Source organism: Egretta garzetta, unplaced genomic scaffold, assembly GCF_000687185.1.
Source record: "Egretta garzetta isolate BGI_Z169 unplaced genomic scaffold, ASM68718v1 scaffold175, whole genome shotgun sequence".
NCBI classification, from domain to species: domain Eukaryota; kingdom Metazoa; phylum Chordata; class Aves; order Pelecaniformes; family Ardeidae; genus Egretta; species Egretta garzetta.
The window spans coordinates 4,111,460-4,119,885 of NW_009259860.1; positions in this window are offsets into that span (position 1 = coordinate 4,111,460).

Here is an 8,426-nt window from a genome sequence, read left to right on the forward strand (position 1 = left end):
CAGGAATGATTAAAAAAAAAATTAGTTAAATAATAAAAGATTGGAAACAAAACAGAGGACATCACTGTGACATTTTTTAAATTTTAGTTTTGTTGGCCTTTTGAATACTGAGTGCAGCTCTTGTCTCGCCTTCCAAAACCAACTTTATAGAACAAAAAAAGTTTCAGAGGGAAAAAATCAAAGATGTTCAGAATTATGAATTAGCTTCTGTATGCCAAACAATCAAGTAGTTTAAGATACTACAGCCTAGAAAAAAAGACGGCTAAGGACGGTTATGACACAGGGCTACAAAACTGTAAGTAGAGCAAACAGAAAGAAATATGTATTGTTCTTTCCTTTGGCAACAAGGACCAGGGAGTTTCAAATGAAGGTGGGAGGAATTGATTCAACAAAGAAAAGGAGTTGGTTTTTTACACCTCTGGTGGCACAGAGTGAATGGGTGCATGCTGATTACTGGCATGGGTTCAAATAAAGACTGAACTAATCAGGGGAACAGAAACACTCTGAAGCTTTCTAAATACATAGAAACCACATCTGGCTTAGAAACTGCACACAGGTACTTTTACTAGATGAATGGAGGATATCTATGGAAAACATTGCATTTGATTGCCTTATTCTTACTCTTCCCCATACCCCACTAAAGCCCATTGTGCAAAACCACACATTTGAACCAGATAGAAACTAATTTCACGCCTGTGCAGGCATTTGAAAATTCCTTATCTTTTTTTTTAACACAATGTTAGACTCATCAGTGTCATAATATCTGCAAAATCCTGCAAACTCATACTGGTAAGTCACACATCAAATTGTATTGTGTATTCATTCATTTGTTTCATTGACCTGACCCTAGCCAGCTTATTTTATCTTATTTCTCATCTTTAACAATGAAAATATAGGAATAAATAAAGAAGTAGAAATGAGATAATAGAAATATGTCTCTTCCTTTTGTCCTTGTAAATAATCTACTAGCAAGAGTTGCAGGTTGTAGGCTGAAGCCTTGTAGACTGTTGCAATAGATCAATATTTAAGAACTTCATAACTTTGAGCATGTAAATATTAGTTTCTGAGAAAGTTTTAATGGGAGCATTTTATGACATGGAGAAGAATAGCAATATATTTGGAGATTTTATCATTTAATTGTCCTCTTGAAGTGTACTAAACAGGTCGGTTTGTTTGTTTTTTAAACAAATTCTTTATTTTGAATTTTTCCCAGTCATATGATATTTCCATAAACACAAATTTTAGAAGGGATTTCTTTTTTTTTTTTATATTATAATTGGTATTTTCTAGTGAAAAGCTATTTTTCCTTCTGATAAACCAGAATTTTTTCTTTTCATGCTTCTGCATGCTAGATTGAAATAAAATGAAACAGAAAGATAAACAACATTTCAACACCCCCAGACTCCCCTCATTAGGTCTACAAAATATGGCCTTTCAGTATCCTTGTAAGGTACTGAAATGCAAAATGAGATGCCACATATAGTAGATCCATGATTGGAAATTTATTTTCCTCCAGTATTTGAGTTATTCTAAAGAAAATAAAAACATTGTGGTAAATCCTATACAAGCAGAAGGAATAGAATAATGTCCATTAAGGGAATACTAGCATTCTAATAGCTAAATGTCACTTGCCTATCACATCTTCCTCTGCTGGATATCTTGTGGTGTCATGACACTGGACCCATGCTGAATCCACGATATTCCTGGTGCTTATTTCAGTTAAGGACGATTCTGTTCATAGTGCAGGAAACAGGAGTACCTGTAACATAGATCAATGGATATCCTGTTCATCTCTTAAAACTTTCTATTATGACCACAGTCTTTTCCATAGTGTAGTCTTGTACCCCCTTCACATAACTTCCAATAGTTTAAATATGAAGAAAATAATTCCAAAGTTGAATTTTTATAAAAACTTAAAATAATGCAAATTTACATTTCTAAACATAGTATTAAAATGCTCAGATGTTATTAAAAGTCTTGATTTTTTAACCATTGTACTATAGTCTTCAGAAGTTAACCAACCAGCTTTTCAGTATTCAAAGATGTTTCTGCTAATGGTTTCTCCTCTGGAATATGTAACTTTTTCTATCTCCTTTGGTCAATGTCCCTTATTGTTAATTTTTCTTTAAGCCAAATAAATCCTCTTCTCAGTCTAAGAGCCTTTGTTCCTATTTATATCCCTGCTTTTTAATATTCATAGCATAGTTGTTAAATCTAATGATTTCTTTAGTTTGCTTTGAAGCTTCTTCCACTGGGAATAAGTGACATATGTCAGGGTCCTTGTCAGTCTCTGGTGAACTCACTCATTCTGGCAATTTTTATAAAATTAGCACAAATTAATAAATTACGTATAGACAGAATCTTGAAATTGCCACAGGAAGACAGGAAAGGAAAAAGCAAAAAGCATCCTCATTTATAGCATTTAACCCTGAATTCTTTAACAAGTTTATAGATTAACGTTTACAATCTGTATCATTAATGAAAATATGTGTAAGAAAAAGTCACTAGAATTTACATTCCTAAGGCTCTTTTGAAAATAGATGTCATATGCCTAGATCATTTATGAAATCTGGCTTTAATCCTGCTTCCAACAGTCTTCCAGAAAGGGGTGAATGAACCCTAATCTCACAAAATCTAATCTCATAATAAATGAAACTCTGTACCTTTGTATGAGGAGGAGGAAGTGGATATATAGTGATAGCTCTTAAATGCACCTTCATGACAAGAACCCATGTGTTCCTGAAATAACTACTCTAGTCTTCCTCCACAGACTGAGACTTGCTATCTTGCAAGGCTTTTAGAGAAGGAAGGGCAGGAAAAAAAAAGAATCCAAAGGTCACTAAGGTCATGCAGGGACTTCAGTCATTTCTCTGAGCACATTGAAAGAAAAAACCTTGGGAAATTATAATTCATATCCTCCTTCCTGTTTTGTCCCCAGTATCTTGTTCCAGGCTGTAAATCAGAACAAAAGGTAACACTATGCTCTGCTCAGTACTAAACCTCATTGTTACAATAATGGGTCATTCGGAGAGCTGTTTCTCCCTCACCATCCCATTGCACTAGCCTGTATTTCTTGAGGGACACTTTCCCACTGTTTTGGCACATAATGCTCCACGTCTGTAGCTGGGTGTCCTTGGGTACATTTGAAGATCTCTCTGAATCTTCATTCTATAATTTCCTTAGGCAAAGTCCTTTTTCTCTTATGATTTTCTTCTGGACATTTTCCCTAGCTTTTTTCTCCAATAAGCCCGTGGGGCTTTAGTAGGCATTTTTGGTCAGTGTCTGTGATGACTGTACATCTGCTTCTTCATTTTCCTTAGAGTTTTGTTACAGAAAGCAAACACAATGTTTAAGAAACTTAACTGAGTGTAAAATCCAGCACTATGGGATTTTTATTATCTTAAGCAGCCTTCCTGCAAGTCAAAGAGTATTCACAACTGCTATAATGGTTAAAAATAGTAAAATATAAAATGGATCCATTTCACATATAACAAACTCACAATCTATTATTTTTTTTTTTATTATTCCTAGTCAACACACATTATCTATTAATACAGATGTCAGACTTGACATTTCTAGCTCTATTATGGAGATTACATCCCCTGTTAATTTTTGTTAGCGTCAGCAATACCTAGTTAAACCCCCATAAACAACAAAAAAAGATATTTTTTTTCTACACTAAATCAACATTTTTCTGCTTTGTAAGTGAATATTAGCATTACTGCAGTTAGGCATATGCTCTTTTGCAATAGATAATGTGTGGCTTCACTTAATAGAACCTTTTCCAAAAACTTTGCCATTGGCAAGTTTGTTAAATTTTAGTATACGTAGAAAATTTGAGGTTGCTACTTGTGATACAGTTATGGACTACTACAATTGCTATATCCTCACAAATTCTCTTTGTTCATAGGGAAACCTCTATAAACACAAATTTTACCTTTTGGGCAATGTTGGGTTTTTTGGTTATTTTTGGTTTTTCGTTTTTTTTTTTTTTCAGTGCAGAGCTATCAGAGCTGCACTAAAACAATATGAGAGATGTACTTCAGAGAATTGCAGAGGAATTGTGTCCAGTTTAATATTTCATCTGTAGGCTTGCCAAAAGACTTTGGCACAGATACCTGATGGGGAAAGGGCAAAGAGGGCGGTGTGACCATATCAATGAATTAGGTATTGAATGTTAGGAAAAGATGAGAGTTGGATTCTCACAGGCTTTTTCATGTAAGCAGGGCAGATAAGAAACTGTCAAAATGCCTCTCTTCCTTGCCAAGGGGGGCATTGAATAGAATTATATTTACTGCCCATGCTTCTCTTATACCCTTATTCTATTACTTGTTGCTTTACACACCTAGAAGAACAAACCTACGTTACCCTGTACATGAAGGGTACCATTTTTGACAGGCAGAAATTTGAGATGTTATCAGCTATTCCATCTTCTGGTCTCTCTCTCAGGAGGAAGCTCTAGTCTGCAAGAGTCTAAAAGGAGCAGACTTCTCCTGAAGAGAGGATTGGTCCCTTGCTTCCCTGAAACACTTTCTGCTATTGTTTTGCTTCCCTTGAAGCTGTTGTTGAACCATCTTTGCATTAACATCAACAGAAGCAAATGGGAGGAAAGCATGGAAGATTTTTTTCCACCACATTCCCATATACTGCTACAACTTTGAAAAGAGGTGTTAGGGAAAGTAGGATAGGAATCATAAGGCATATGTGCACACACCTCTATGTGTTAGAAAAGGACTATAAATGCGGGAATATTTCATTCAGGAAAATTGGAAAAACCCTTCAAATTAAATGAAAGAACACTATCTGAAGAACAGTATTTATATAACCAGGGTATTAATATCTTTATTGTTTTAAATTACAAGAAAATTACTAGGGAATCGAAGCGCTAATGCTACACCACATCAATTGTCCCCATTCATTTTTACATGATGTCTCTGCTGGAGATCTTAAATGCACCACGTTTTCAAATACGTTTATGCTAATAAACAATTGAAAATGTTTCAGCATTATGCATGTGTAATTGGCTATCTCACATTTTACAAAACAAGTCTAACTGAAGCAGATCCAAATTAAAGAGGATTTGTTAGGTTCTTGTGAGAACATGATTAATGGGTAGTTTATCCTGACCCTAAGGCTTGATGGGAGTTACAATGCAGAATAGAAATCAGGATAACCCCATAATAGTGACAGAGCAATAATGATAAACTATGGATACAAACTGACATTAGTTGATACAGTATATCATGCTTCGTATGTACACTTTTGAGAAGAAAGCGTTTGCTAACAATGCCTACTTAAAAATGACTATTCAGTGGGTTATTAATGATAAAGAGAAAGCCCAAGTTAATCTCACTACATGATGGGAAAAATCATGTGAAAGAAAAAATAAATTTGGCTAGTAGAACGACAGTTAATATTGGAAAGGGGGAGCAGACAGATATTTGTACTGTGAAAATATCAGTTAATGCAAAAGCAGAGTAAGCAGAACTTTGTATTAGAATAGGCAATTCAAAATAGAATTATGTATTTTGGGGTACAGGAGATTAATCTGACAGGTGTAATTCTTTCACATTTTGTTTAGGACCACTCAGTATAATTCGTGTAACTAGGTGATCATCAAACAGAAGCACTACATCACATCCTGTCTAGTCTAATGGAAACTTATAGTTTATTATGTGTGATCCCAGGAGACTACAACAGGAAAAAAAAATTATGCAAAACTGTGTAATGTGGTGAAAAATTTGAATCCATCAGAGATACAGTGAAATAGAGAGTAAAAGAGAGATCTCGGCATGTTTTCTTTTCATTTTAAGGAGAGAGACAGCTTAAGATCACTGTACTGTGGATAGTGTAGTAAAGTCTAGCACAAGCTATAATAGCATAGCGTCAACTTATTACATTATCAATTAAAATTTGGGGAAGAAAGTCAGAGCTGTAGTACATATCCCTGACACCATTTCCAATCAGCTTTCTTGAATATGTAACATGTAATTTTAATTGGATCAGGCACTGATTCAGCAGTGAGCCAACCCACTGCCTGAATTTACACTCTAAAGCTCTATACAAGAGATGTCTCCAAAATAATAAAGCATGGAAGGGAATTTATGCAGTGCCACCAGTGAAGAATATGCATATGTGACTGGCTATGCATGTATACTCAGTTCACAGATATATTGAGTGTACTGTATTGTAAAGCTCACAATTTCTGCTGCACAGTGAAGATAATTTTTTATTCTGGGAATGCAGCTATTTGGTTAATGCAATGTTTTTAACATCTACAGAAATAATTAAACCTATTGACAAAAATAAATCTTTTTCTCAAAAGTCACACTTAAAAAGTGAGACCCATCAGTAAAAGAAAATAAATATTTTTTTTCATTAACGCAGAAATACTATGTTTTAACGATAACTGTGATACCTCTTCCTTTTGCAATGATAATGGCAGAGGGTTTTGGCTTTCACTGATTATCCTTTCCCTCTAACAAAGGCATGATTACATTATAAATGAGAACTAACATCATTTCTGTTTGGACATCACTGAGTTGCAGTAGGACTGAGAACACCTGCTTGGTAAACAGTAGCTGTGCTTGGGGGGAAAAATGCCTTCAATAAATACAGAGTTTGCCCTTAAAAATCCTTCAGAAGCAATAATCTCTAAGGTTAGCAGATAAATCTTTAACATACTTAATATTACTTTGTTCTGGTGAAGCTATCTGAAGTGGGTTACAAGAAATCTAGTGGAGAGATCAAGCCTCCAGGGAGCCAGCAGGAACATTTTTGTCATTCACTATGATTTGTTTGTAGAAGCCCATTAATGAAACAGAATAGTGGAGCTAAGGCATCTCAGCACATGAATGCCAAGGTTACATCTCCATCAGGAAACTTAGTAAGAACATTTTGAAATTACCTATAATGTTTCAACTACCGCGCAAAATCCTTTGGACAATGATGAAGTGGACAATACTGTTAAATAGAAAATATGATTCCTAAAACTGCCAGGTATAATAGTTCAGGTGAGACAGGAAGGCAGCAACTTCCTTCTTGTGTGTACTGTACTTGGTATTTACGTTTTGTCTTTTATTTTCACTAAGGCAAAAAAACTCATAGAAATTTTAACAATTCTTAGCTGTATTACCAGATTTTCCTCTAATGGGGAATATCATAAAGGACTCTGCATGAGAAGGCAAGGAAAGAATAAACCAGGCCATGAAAAGGATATGTGTTTTGTTGTCTGTAAACATGATATGGGCTGTGCTTCTGGGTACTCAAATTACTTTCAAAATTATGTATGATTATATGAGAGTTTGATAAGAAAAAAATCACACAGAAAATTTGTTATATATACAACATTTAGATTCATGCTATTGTTTTTCTTTGCAAAGGTTTTTTTAGGATAAAGAAATTATGAATCTATATAGTGTTTTTTTACTCAGTACTGTCCAAACCTTAACAGATAATTTCAGCCTTGAGAAGTTTAGTCTAGCATATATCATTACTACTTAAGCATGCCAGAGAACATGCATCACTCATTCTCTTTTTCTGCTTTCTTTCAGTGAGTACAAGCGTTAATTTAGCTTATATATTTCATCATAAAGAATGAGCAAATGACACCTAAAATGTAGAAAAATAGAAGGGAAAGAAATACTTTCTTTACCAGTCTGACCGTGAACTACCAAATATTTAACTGAAAAACATGGTGAGGATGAGATGAAAATCAGAGAAAATAAGGAGCATATTTCTGCATTTAAGGAGAATGGTGAGTAGTATGTTACAGCATAATACATTGCTTTAGTATCGGTTCCTTAAGTCAGACTTTAATTGCCAAGCAGCACAGCTTTCATAAGTCTGCATCTGTGATAAATAGACCAGATGGGTACAAACAGAAATAGAAAGCCTTAAAAAAAGAAAAGAAAAGAAAAGAAAAGGGAAGGGAAGGGAAGGGAAGGGAAGGGAAGGGAAGGGAAGGGAAGGGAAGGGAAGGGAAGGGAAGGGAAGGTGGAAAAAAGGTTTTGATTTTCATACCTTGCTTTAATAACACTATCAAGCTCTGTTTTGAAATGGAGTGGTTGTCCAAGCAGGTGTCCTAAAGGTGCCATCAGGCATCTGAATGCCAGCCAATGTTTGAAAGCATGCCAGCCTGATAGCCATTAATTGACAAACTGTGAGAATCCAAATTGTGTGGAGGAAAATTAGTTTATTCTGAACACCTCACAATGAGAACAGCAGAGGGAGCTGTCAATCTTCACAGGAAGTATCCAGCATCAGAGATGGGCCTGTATTATCCAGTAGTTAGTCAATGTTAGAACATTACACAGGACTGAGGGAATTGGCCGATGTAGTTGCCAAGCCACTCTCCATGATATTTGAAAAGTCATGGCAGTCAGGTGAAGTCCCTGGTGACTGGAAAAAGGGAAACATTGTACCCA